The 13513-nt window shown below is 46.2% G+C and overlaps 1 pseudogene; it reads right to left on the reverse strand.

Annotated features, from left to right (window-relative positions):
* Positions 1-7241: 7241 nt before the first annotated feature.
* LOC143155603 (phytanoyl-CoA dioxygenase, peroxisomal-like) lies at positions 7242-10940 on the reverse strand (annotated as a pseudogene).
* Between the last annotated feature and the right edge of the window lie 2573 nt (positions 10941-13513).

Below are 13513 nucleotides of genomic sequence, written 5' to 3' on the forward strand. Positions count from 1 at the left end.
CAGCCTGTATGTTGAAAGCTTCAGGCTTTTTCCAGTTTCTGTCTCTGGCCAATGAAAAGGAGATTTCTGCAGAAACTAAACTGTCAAAGGTGGGGTAATGCTTTATCTTCAGAAATGCCCCCAGGACTGCGATATGTAGGAAAGGTATGTGCCTCCTTGGGAGTCAAGGAATGAGAGCAATACTCTCAATTCATCCTTGTATGCAAAAATAGGATGAAGAAACCAAGGCCCATTGCTTTGCTTAAACCCCAGCAATAAACAAGGAGTGGGGGAGATTGATGTAATGGATTTTATGTGCCTCAGTCTATTTTTGGAGATACGGTTCTTGTGCCAGAGATGGCTCCGGCCCAGCAGAAGCAGGCAGGAGGGGAGCTGCCCACGGGGGTATGCTGCCATGTGGGCACGCAGCCCCAGCACCGTGCCAGAGCAGCCTGCGGGGTCTCCAGTCCGAACCGAGCTGATACATTTCCACCGATACTTGGGAGCGAGAGCAGAGGCAGAGACCCACGAGAGGCAGCTCAAGCATGACCTTACAAGCCCAGCTGGATCTACGCTGTCACTGAAGCTGTCCCAATTTTGGACACATGATACAAAGACATCCAACCTCGCAACAAAGAAGCCCAACTGCATGCCAGGCTGTGTTAGCAAGAGAGCAGGCAGCAGGTCGAGGGCTGTGAGTCTGCCCTAACACTGTCAGTGGGTATAAGGCATTAAAGTGCATTAGCATTACAGAAACCTGCTGCCACCATTAGCATCGCTGGTGAATCAAGACAGTGGTGCTGCTGAAGCTGCCACGTCCCCTAAATCGTTAAGCAAAATCACACTGGAAATAGAATGCTGAACGTGCATTCGCAGAGCCATTATTAAGATTTGCAGAGTAATAAGCTGATAAATCGGCCGTTTCCCCAGCCAAATTTTCACCTGTCTGCAAGGTTGGTTCTCCAGCTACAAAATGCCCTGTGTGTATGTCAAAACAGGCAGGAAGATATCCAGCCTTTCTTGTAATAACCTCCTACAAAATCAGTCTTGGTTTTTAGATAATTTAAGCATCCTGCCTCTCCTCAGCCCTCAGCTACTGCTGAAATATTAATTTAAAACACCTCGCCCTGCTGCCAGAAATTATCTTTTCTTTGATTTTTTTACAAACACTTTGAAGAAAAATTAAATCTTTAGCATTTTCTCCCTCTGTACTAACCAGTTTAGGCTTATTAACTCTTGACTAAAATCAGCTTGATGAAAACTTAATATCCTTTCATAATAAATACACTGCTAAAGGACCTTTTTGCCCATCAGTTTTTCATGGCAGAGCTTGTGCAATGGTCTCTTGGGCCATCACGTGCAGCTCCCCCGCCAGGCTGGACTTACCCAGCCATTTCACATCATTTTATTTTTTTCCAACCTACTTGCTGCCTAGCTTTTCCTTCCCCAAATTAAGTATGTGTGGGACAAGAGTGCAGGCAAAACTTTTCTCCTGTTCTTTTATTCTCATTTCCCGTGCAAAGCCGTGTTGCAGATCCCGTTTCATTTTGCCCCAAAAGCAGCCCTGCAATGCCCATGCAGGAAAGCCTCAAGGTGCAACTGGGGTCCTCCACTGCTGGCTGAAAAAACAGCCTGGGTGACCAGTGCTCTTTTCTATTTATATGACTAACAGTGATTCAAAAATGGCAAAATAACCTTCGTCCGTGTTCCCTTAGACAAAAACTCAAACCCTGACTTTTAGAATGACAGGCAGATGCAGAAGGAAGGGAAATCCCTAGTGTCTCTGGGGACATGGCTTCTCCAGGACAATTATTTTCACTAAGTTTGCACCTTGCTGTTAGATTTCTTCCAGACGTTCCTACCTGGCCTGGTGTTTGCTTATGCCTTTTGTTGGCTGCCTGACACCTCTCGACACAGGTGGCCAGACTTGCTGCTGTATCAACATGTCAGGTGGCTTCCTCTCCAGCACAGCTGCTTATACTGTATTTTTCTGTTCTGTCTTCATAGACTTAGAGCCAAGGGAGGAGGAGCTCTGCCTTCAGGGTACCCACACCGCTTGCACAGACAAGGAGCAGGGGAGTAATCAGAGCAAGGAGAGGGGGATATTTTGCATAGGAAAAGGTAATTGCTCCCTCTTTCTCCCCACAGCAGCTAAGGGCTGGAGAACAGACACGTCCGGGCTGGTTATCCAGGCACAGATAGGGGCTGGGAAAGGCGCAGGGGGACAGGATACATGTGCAAACATGAAAATAAGCGACCTTGGGGCAGGCTGCCGTCCCGACAGGGAGTACTGAACAGGCGAGCGCCTGTGTTGTAACCCCGGATAACTCAGCACATGTTGTCTGTGCTGATTTTAGGAGAGGACATGTGACACTGAACGTGAGTGAGCATAAAATTAGCAGGTTCCTCCTTCCCTTGCAAAGCTGGACTAAACAGGGTGACTTAGAGGAGGTCAAGGGCTGGATGGGAGCCCATCGTGGGCAAATCACGGCACCTGGTGCTCTTGTATCTGAGCCCATCCCATACACCAGCAGCACGGCATGTGCCATGGGAAATAATTACATGGTGTCTTAATTACCTTCCTAAATTAAGGCCTCAGTTACTTGCTAGCACATGCCAAGACTTGTATGCCCTGTGTGTTAAACCTTCCTAATGCTGTCAGTCTGGTTTCATTCAGGTCTGTGGAGATCCTGGTGATAAAGTACTTGAACACCCTGGTTAGATTTGGTGAGTTATGTAAATCCCTCCCAGAAATCTCAGTGCTCTTTCATCCCTGAAACTGCTGCTCCACTCCTAAGAGAAGGATGCAGTTGAATGTGGGGTCTCTTAGCCTAGAAATTGCTCAGGAACAGTGGCAATAAATGCTTTTTCATGCTCTTTTTTTTTTTGCTGTTGCTGCTTTTGAGAAGTCCTTTTTGGGGGTGAAATTTCCCATGGCAGGTCTTAACCTGGAAGGGAGATTTCTTGGAAAGGTTGGGCTGAATTTTTTCCTTTAGTTTTGAGATTAAGAATGGAATAACTCTTTGAGAAAATCCTTTTTCACGCAGCAACAGAAACAATTGCTGAAGACCGAAGTTGAACACCTGCAAAGCTCCCAAGCCAAACCACAAGCCTAGGTGTGAGAGGGCATATGCTTTCTGTTAATAAAGCTGGCCAGCAGCAGCTTTGTCAAGTGCTGAAAATTATGAATGGACCTTATCACATCAATGAAGCCAGCTTAAAGAATCATAAGGGCTAAAACTACAATGAAATGGGATTTTTCTTCATTTCCCTCGTGTGGTTTTGAAGCTTAAGGATCCCATTTTTCCACTTTTTTTTTTGAGGGGGGTCCTATTTTTTCAAACTTCAGTATTTAGAAACACTGGGGGTAGGAAGAAGATTTCTGCTTCCCATTTTTCTCTAATTCTTGAAATCCTCGTGTGAACCAGAGAATTTCTGGAATTGAATCTTTAAGAAAAAAAAGACCATACCCCAGACACTACCAAATACATAATCAAAATCACAAGAGAGGTCAATGGGGTCCATACACTTAGGACCACTTGTGAATTAGAGAAATCATCAAGGCCAAAAATGCAGCCAAGGCCTATGGCCATACATGGACCTGGCAAAACCTCTGCCCTCCAGCCCAAACTGGTCCGTGGGAAGTGTTGGAGGAATGAAAACTGTGCTGTGCTCTGGTCTGGTCACCCTGCCCTTGGGTTCACCAGGGATCCTGCAGGTAGAAGGGGACCACAGATCTCTGGGGCTGCAGATGCGGGGTGAGCTGGGGCAGGAGGGCACCTGCTGTAACGGGAACGGCCGTGACCCCCCCTTCGGTGGAGAACTGGGGCTTTGATTTTAAGCGCATGTGTCCCTGTGGGCATTTGGGCGTCTGCTGCTCCCAGGAGAAATGCAGCTTTGGCGTTCTGGAGATGCACAGATTTAGTGAGTCTTGAAACAGTAGGGGAGGTAAAATATATAATGGAAGCACTTAATTTCTTTTTTTATTAAAAAAAATGAGAGAAGATGATGCTTAGAGACCAAATGCATGAGAGAAAAAGATACAGAAGAGGAGAGTGAGAGAAAGAGAAAGAGAGGAAGGAAGGAAGGAAGGAAGGAAGGAAGGAAGGAAGGAAGGAAGGAAGGAAGGAAGGAAGGAAGGAAGGAAGGAAGGAGGGAGGGAGGGAGGGAGGGAGGGAGGGAGGGAGGGAGAGAGGGAGGGAGGGAGAGAAAGGAAAAAGAAAGATAAAGGTATACACGATAAAGAAGAAAATAAAGATAGAGAGCAAGAGGAAAGAAAGAGAGAAAGAAAGAGGAAAAGGAAAGGGAAAAGGAAAAAGGACAGGAAAGGAAGGACTGCCTGCGTCAGGGGAAAGGTGGTCTGAAAATGACATGAACAACATTTTAGCGGTTGTGCAAGTCAGGACATTCAGGACGTTACTTTGATGGAAAAAACCTTCCTCAAAATTGTTTTGTGGAAAATGTCTCTCCAGCTGAAGTCACTGACAACACCCCTGAAGAGAGCATTTCCCCCGCATTTCAGGGCCGGAAGATGCTGAGGGAAGGTGTGTGTCCCACGGAGAGCATCACCCTGAGCCCCAGCAGGAGGGCAGCTGGGCATGGGTGCAGAGGAGATCCACCCACTGCCTTGGAGGAGAAAATACCATCTCTCCGTGAAATCTACCTTAGCTCTATGTTCCCCTCACTTGTCAGCTTTGAACTATGATCAGGAGGGCAGACACCCAACGGGAGGATGCAGCGATGATAAAATCAGGGCCAGGTCTGTTTGTACCACGTCCCTGATGCTCAGGTCCTGAATTTTCCTGCTCACCCTCACATGGCACAACGGGGCAAAGCAACGTGGAGAAGACCAGGCCACCAAACCATGGACATGTTAAGTCTTGTAGCATCACTCACAGCCCTGAAACCATGCACCCCGGCTGATGGTGCAGGTGACCAGATGTTTGCAAGGAAACAATGGGCTTGAAACCTTCTAGTTCAATGCAGGTTGCCTCGCACCCCATGGACAAGCTGTCTATCTGCTCCACATGCATGCGCGTAAACTGATTGCATGAAACCTTGCTTCATGCCTGATGCTCAACAAAATTCTTCATTAAAAATAAACAAAACCTTTCCATAAATAGCATGCATGCCATTTTCCTTACACAAGCTGTCCTTAGGCCTTCAGATGCAGCTTGTTTTATATTTTGCATAATAATTCCTTAGGACATTTGGCTTTTAATCACAGACACAGCATAACGCAGCTACTGCAGCACCGATACCCTGATTTCTGAAAATTTGGCTATAACAGCATGGAAGCCAGGACATGGGCTGGGACCAGGATGGTTACGCAGTGAGGAGATGAAGAGATACTGGCAGGTGGTTTGCCCAAAGCTGTCTCCAAAATGGTTTTAGCATCGCCATATCTGTCAGCAAAGGCTGTAATACAGAGTCATGAAGTGTCTGCTAGGATTTAAAAGTAGAAAAAATTGCCTTAGCTCACAACAAGGAGATTGACATTAATGTTAGCAAAAAGACCTGTAACTGCACTGAAATATGGTGCCAAGGAAGCACCTACCAGCTCCGGACTCATTAACGTGTCCTGATGATTTTTGGAGAAAGTAATGGTGGTAAAGCCAAACTCCCACTGGGCTGGAAGCCTTCGGGAGAGGGTGTCCAGGCCCGTGCACCAAAACTACACCCCAGCATGCCAGAGCGTCGAGCTGAACTGCCGCGGGATTTCCTGCAATAAAGAAGAGCCGTCCCTGAGCTGCTCCCCAGTCCTGCAAACCACACCAAGAGGGCTCAGCAGCAGGAGCACCGGGATTGCTCTCAGCTGCCCTGCCCTGCGCCCGGTCAGCCAAACGTCCTGCAAGACAGGCAGGACACAGGCAGTTGTTGTTTGTTTTTTGGGTGACTCTCAGCTGCAGCGTCCTGACATTTTCCTCAGACCAAACACCTACCTTTCCAGGGTTCACTTCTTTGGTTATTCAACCGCACACCCACCGGCAGAATTTCTGAACCACAGAAATAATACAACGCAGCCACCAAACATGGTTTTGCTCTAATCTATTCTTTATTTCAAAAATAAAAATAAAATGCCCACCTTCATCAGCTGTACCAATGACTTCCCATGTGAGCTCATACTGAAACTTGCATGAAACTGATTCACTGTGTTTACTTTGCATGGAAAAAGGATGTTAGAAACCTTAAAAACATAATCATGCATAGAATCTTACTTAAATAATATTAATTTCATCTAACTACAATAATTATTATAATTCTATTAAGATTATTAATACCCTTACATTAATAGAGCATCAGCCCAGAAGCATATCAAGAGAGACATTAGAAAAAAATAATCAAGAAGTAAAGCACATCTCTCATCATCATTTTTCTTTGATTACCTAAAATAACTGCAGCAAATCTGTTTTTGTAGGTCAGGTTTTCTTTGAAGTACATCAGTTTTTCAACCTCAGTGCAACTATTTTGTATTAGCATAAAATGATTTTGTAATGCAGTATTTGGGTAAGTTTCTTACACAGAGGGCCAAAAGCACATAAATCTGTCTGCTCAGAAGCTGATGCTCAGGCACACGTTTTCCATCCTGGTCTTCAGAGGCCATTTTAAAGATTAATTCTTTTTCCTTGCATGACCTTTGCTCACTTCTTGCAAACACCCTGCATTAAAAAAACAAACAAATAAAAAAACCAAACAAAAAAAATACTTAGAAGCCACCATCTTTGGCTACAGTGTTTCCTGCTTATTCCTGGCATGACCTTATCTGCTTGGTCATGTATTCATAAAAGTATCCATTAACTTACTCATTGTCTCTTCAAAGTCTCCAGCAGAAAAGTACAGACAACACTAAATGAAATAAAAGGCTACAAATCCCAACGCACAAAACCACACTTGAAATAAGCCAAAAGGCTCATTGGATTGATGCGGTTTGCAGAGAAGACACCACGGATGGGTACTGAATAAACTGTGTCCTCCTATTCTTGCATATTCAGCTAGAGTCACCTAAACAGCTGCTGGCCTAAGTTTGCCCTAGCTGGGCTGATTTGCACTGAAAGATACCAAGGTGCCTGGATGAAATAAATTTTGGCAGCTCAGAGGTGGGAACGGCGATGAACAGAGCTGGAGGGGGAACTTGCAGAGCTCCTCCGCTGCTTTCCAGAGACAGGAAGGGGCTGCCTGGAGAGCAAGGGCACTTCTCCAGCACAGGCAGCCAGGCAGCAAGAGGCAGCCTTATCAGCTAAAAGGCCAGAAATTCTTGCTAGTTACAAGATAAGGTCACGATTTAAAATTACCACAAGGTCTGAGGCAGAAGTTGCTTTGTATTTTGCATGTCCAAATTCAATTACTTTTTTCTCCAGGTGCTCTTGGTCTGTGTTCTTGACATCAATGTAGTAGCACTCTGAGCTGGTGAAGCAACAGCTTATACTCTGCGTGAGGAAATTGGGCATCACTCACTACCACATCGATTACAAATGACCGGTGGAAAAAAACTCGTGCATCCCGGATCGTGGACACACGCAACCTAAAGCAATACTTTACTTGCTTGATCTCAGATTACCAGCAACCAGAGTAGCAAGCAGAGAAGTCAGGGTCAGAGCAGACCTGTGTGTTCAGTAAGGGTTCTTACTTACTCTGCACCCAGACAGTTGCATCAACCCACTTATTTTGTAATCAGATTTTAGTTAAGAAGACTTTGATGGTGTTTAGCAGCTAAGCAAATACTGACAGCTGTATCTGGAGGTGGTTTCCTACCCTTCGCAACCTGATGTCTTGTTTGCTCTGGAGCCGTGAATGAGCAGGGGATGGAAGAACACCGTGTCTCCCTTCTCCATGACAAGGTGAATCCTGGGACTCTTCTCATCATAATCCAGCAGCCCATGGAAAAATTTGATCGGTGGACTCTAGAAACCAAGGAAGAGTTGAAATAATTTAGTAAAATTAGAATACCACCAGTTTCTCAGTGTAGGAGAAGAAGAGATGCAAAGGTGGTTACTCATTTTCTTTCTTGAAGGTCGTACATTTAATATACTTGATGAAGAGTCTGCATGTTCACCTACAAGCCTTGCTAATTGGTTGTAAAGCACTCACTTATAAAGAACCAGAACGATCCACTCTGCTTTCTCGATCATCTTTGCACATCTCGCTGATAGCTCATCTTCCCCAGCTGCACCTCGTACACACATATGATACGACTTCTCTGCTCACTTTCTCTTTTGACCTGCAAACCCCTATGAGAAATTCCCATCTCACAACTAAAATGTTCTTCATCTGCTTTCTGAAGTTGAATTCAAACAATTAAGAACTTCTCTTTACTGGAGAGAATGGAGAAGAGCACAAGGGAGCCCCACAAGTGTTGCCTGATGCCACCTCTGGGGTGTCAAGTCCAGCCTCCTGCTCCAAGCACAGCCTTCACTAACGCTGGGCCAGGCCAGGAAGCATCCTTGCTTAGAAGAAAAATATTGCTTGAAATTAAATTCTGGTCAATTGTTTATTATCCAGTTTTCTTCTACAAGAAAACAAATATGCTTGCCTGGCAGGAACAAATTCAGAGAAGGAGAAAGTGTCTTCAGACTTGACAAGAATAGTGAAAAATGGTTGATCGGTCTGAACAAAGACGAATTTGTAACAGACATCTTCCCAGACACAGACTGTATTAGAGTGTACCCCCCAGCCAAAATGTGGTCCCCACACGCACGCCCTCCCCAACCCCCAGTGCTGCTCTACCTCCCACTTTGGATAGCCGTGAGGCTTCAGGGGCTCCTTGTGTGTCCCTGGCTGCACGACCAGGCAGCCGTTGTCCTGGTCAGCCCTCTCCGTGGCGGTCCAGGAGCAAATCAACTTTGAAAACACTGTAATGTAGTTAATTAAACTTCTTGTATGAAGTAAGACTTTGATCTGCAGCACCAGAAGCCAAAGCTGGGATTCAAAATCCTTCCTTTGGCACCTATTCAAGTGTCTTCATATCAAAGCGCTGAGCATGCAAACACTGTCAGCAAGGTCAGGAGTCAGACTAAATTTGACATTTCTGAAATGTTAGTCTGGAAAATAGCACATAAACTCTAAGCGAAGGATCTTCTCTGTATTTATTGTCTTTTACCAAGCTCCAGGAAGCACTTGTTTTCAACACATGTGAAATGTCAGGCCTAAAAAAAAAAGTGTCTTAAACAGTGGAGCTTCATGCAAAGTTCAGATGGCTGGATAAGCAGCTGGGCGTCTAATTTTTGCATGTTCCTTTTTGAAACTTGAATGCTGCTTTTTAAAAAAAGTAGTTGAGGGACAGTTAACATGGTGCAAAGACCTAAACTGCAGAAACATATTAAATTAGTTGGAAAGAATGTTTTAGATGTAACATGTGGTTAGATATAACAGCACTTCAATTTAGGAGGCACACACGTACCTCCCACCATGTGAACCCGAACATCTACAGCAAAGAGAACGATAAGAAATGTATCCCACCAAGCCAGGGCTAAACTAAAACACACTATTACCAAAATAACTTCATATATTTTCAGAATTGCTTTTAATTTAATTCAATTCAAGAAACTTTTCTAAAAGTGTAAGTGCTGCTTCAGTTAAACACGCAGCAACCCAGGCATACTAACAACTTCTGCATTTCCCTCTCCCTGGAGCTCTGCTTACCAGGATCTGGAAGTTTATTTATCAGCATCATCTGCATGGCCATTATGTTTGGCCCTGTGAAGCATTCAACATATTTTAGGATCTACACAGGAAAAAGCGATAGAAGAAATATTTGTGGTTTATGCTGCAGTAATATATAGCAAGTAAAACAAAAGCTAGGCAGATCTATGCCATAAATTACTTGTTGATTGGGTTGTTCATGAGGGTGGACCTATTATCAGCAGTTTTACCCGAAATAAAAACCAGGCACAAACAAACCACCTAGAGATGCTGCCACAGGTGCAATGCTCACCAGCGCTTTCTCTGCTGCAGTATATGCCAAGGCATTGCCGAAGATGGATGACTGCCAGGGCAACAGCTCAAGAGCTTTGCAAAATCTCGTATGTCCACCTCTGATTCTCCAACACAACCTGACTTCTGTAGTACTCCAGGATCCAGGACAAGCCAATACATGAGGAACTGTATTTACACATTACATACATTAATATACTTTCTTATCTTATGAAAAGTGATGGGAATCTGCTGCTGCTAACTACCCCAACTTCAACACAAAGTACAAATCCATCTGACATTGGATGGAGCATGTATTAAAGTCGGCCTGTACAGAACAGAGCATCACATAACCTTCCAGAAGGGTTAGTTTGGCCTGTCCAGCTTGGACGTTGCCTTCACCTTGGCATTAAAACATAAATATATTCACAAAGCTCTACTAGGTTCTTCCATCACCATCCCCCTATTGGCTTTTTACCTCTGGCAGAGTACAGTATCAGAACACCTCTTCATCTTCCTGGAAATCATGTGCTTTATTAACTGTTTTTGCAGACCGAATGAAGTTGGGTCTGCGGATCTCGTCTCTCATTATCAGAACTCCTGGTGGATTCACCTTGTTGCAGATCCTCACAAACTCCTTCCTGCAAAGCAGAGGGAACCGGAGAAGCCAGAGCACATTTTAGCCATGTTCGGCCAGATTACGCTCCTCAAAGACACTATTGCTACAGACGAAGGTATCCAGCAACAGCATGCACATCTGTGTTGGGAGAGTCCAGCTTCCTCCAGCTTCCCAGAGCTCCCTCGGGATGCTGCTGCACACAGGACCCCCAGCACCTTAGGCAAGTGCCCCGTACCTGAAGCGCTCAATGTCTTTGTCAGAAACGAGCTTCTTAATGAGCAGATACCCGTTGTCTTCATAGAACTGCCTTTGCTCTGTGGTGAGGACATCGTTGTCCAGGGTATAGCTGAGACACAGAGGAGAAACACGTTAGTAGGGCCGGGCAGAGCAATGGGAGCACCGATGGTGAGACCCAGCAGGAGGACGGTGCCATGCGGGGGATCGGTGGCTGCTGGGGAGAGGCAGGCGGCTCCAGCCGTCGTCCAGGGGAGAATTGGCAAGAAACTCTCCCCACAGCAGACACCAAGGGCACTTGGAAGAAAATAATTAAAACTAAGTAGGAATTGAAATGCAATGTTTGCTTTTTATTTTTGTATGAACGAAGATACAATTTACCGAAACATCCTTGGCTGAGCAGCAGCACGAGCTGCTGCTGGAGCAGGAGCAGTTATCTGGGATATCAATTAAGGAATATACACTCAGGCACAATAGAGTATGAAAACATTACTGCAGAGAAATGACACCCCTCCCAACGCCTCACAGGGAAAGCACGCAGAAAGGAAACCTCCAATTCATTTTAATGAGTTTAAACAAACATGACTGCGTTCTGCTAGGCAGAGACAGCACAGTCTCACCCACAGGACAGTTACCCCCCTTGCTAACGAAGCCTCACAACAGCTTTGCGCATGGTATTGAAGCTTCACCTAAAGAAAGTTTAAACCTTACCTGGTGAAGTCACACGAGGTGTGAGCATGGACACAGCCCGTTGCACGCAAATGCAACCGATAGTGGCGAGTCAGAGGAAAGCAAAAGGGGTGAGAGGAGAAGCTGAGGAGGGAGATGTAAGAAGGGAAAAGCTCAGGAGACAGTGAGGAGGAAGAGGCACGTGCAGGGTGGAAGCAGTCAGTGAGAGCAGGGTGGGAAGCACCGCAGCAGGTCTCAGAGCAAAGGACGCCCATACAGATGGCACTGCTGCACCAAGCTCATCAGGAGGTAAATGCTTCATCCCATACTTTGGGTCCCAATTTCAGTGGAAATGGGACTCACGGCTGCTCAGGTTCTCCAGATGTCCAGGGCGCTGCTCCTACCCACAAAACCTCCAGGAGGGTCTTTCCCCTTCTCTTCAGGCATCACCGAGCTGATGGAGACACAGGCGCTGGCTGAACCCCAGCTGTAGTGCCCTCCTCAGCACACCTCCACCTCCCAGAACGGGGGGACAGCAGACAAGTCCACCAAGCACTGGACTCCATTTGAACACCTTCCTCCTGGGCTTTGCAGTGCCTCTTCATCTCACTGGTTTTGCTCTTGCCACCTTGCAACACTCAAAGGACAAGTTTGGGTTGCTTGGACAACTGAAAACAAGAGGTACACAGGCTGGGAAGCAGCCGCTGCCTCCAGCGGCTCATTTTGGTGAAGACATGGAGTATTTAAACATTTCCCTTCCCCTCACACACACCCTTTTGGGAATAATGTATTCAGAGACATGTTAGCCAACTGCGCAGGCAATATAATACTTGGGTACACTCAGAAGCAAGCAAACGCTTTTGGAGAGACTGGCACAGCAAGGTTCAAGATTCAAATAATACCTTCATTTATTGTTCACAGGATGCTGGGGAACACTGTTAAATTTTTTTTTTTTTAAAAAAAGGCCTTTGTTCTAACAAGCCATTTTCAGTTTTCCAAATCCATCTCTCTTCCTGGTTCCTGCGCTCTTCAGGAGAAACGCCTTCAACACAAACCTGCAAAGGAGCCAGGAAATCCAGACTTCTCCATACAACCTCCTCACCGCAGCCATCCAAGAAAAAGAAAGACATCAACCTGGGAAAGTCAAACTCTCAAATACCATGGCAAGTAAGTTTCCTTGTGTGCTTGCAGTTTGAGGCAAAGTCACCAAGTGCAAACGCTGCTTTTCCTCCCAGCTCAGTTCAGAGCTGCAGATGAATTCACAGGTGTAAGAGCAAAGTTCTTGCAAAGACAATTGTGAATGTGGCTTTTTCTCTGTTAACACCTTTCAGTTGGTGAGAGAGGAGGCTGGGGATACCGAGTGCAGCACTCTTTGCTTTCTTACGTCAAGCATCCAAGAAACATCTCCAGGATCCTCCATGCCCCATTTCAGGCTGTGGAAGAAGACCATGCCTTGCACTTTCCAGATCACAACATAGCCTATGTGGAGACCACTGTTGCTTTCCACTCACCCCCCTCCTCCCTTTCCACCCCAGCCCAGATCAGAAAGGATACAGGAGCAGGGGCTGCACCCAGCCATGGGGATAAGCGCCGTAGGACAGCGTCCAGCCAGGCTGCGTTTGGCTTTTTCATGATGATTTTGATGGTGAGAAGACAGCACCAAGAGCCCAGCTTGCCACCCAGCACCTACAAGGTCTGCACAGCACTCAGGGTGGAGCTCAACCATAGCACGTGCAGCATCGAGATGAGTCCCCGGGAGCCGTTTGCTCCTCTTCACCTCCCCTGTGCATGGGCTAGTGCCTGTGCATGCCCAGGAGCCTCTCAAGAAGCTGTGGGTCTCACCACCCTGGCTGGGTGACGGGCAGGAGTGAAGGAACAGGAAGATTTGGGAACAGGAGAGCTTGTTGCTAGAGGCTGGGAAGTAGGTGGGGAAAGTTCAGGCATGCTTCTACATGCTCCCTTTCCTGTACTCCGCTCATTCGCAGCTGCCAGCAGCTGCCGTGATGGCTGCGAGGACATAGCCAACAAGCGTGCAGAACCCAGCGCCTGGCGCACTCAGCCACGCATCGCATCTGTGCTGGCACGGGTGGTTTGCTAAGTTAA

Source organism: Aptenodytes patagonicus, chromosome 1, assembly GCF_965638725.1.
Source record: "Aptenodytes patagonicus chromosome 1, bAptPat1.pri.cur, whole genome shotgun sequence".
In the NCBI taxonomy this organism is placed as follows: domain Eukaryota; kingdom Metazoa; phylum Chordata; class Aves; order Sphenisciformes; family Spheniscidae; genus Aptenodytes; species Aptenodytes patagonicus.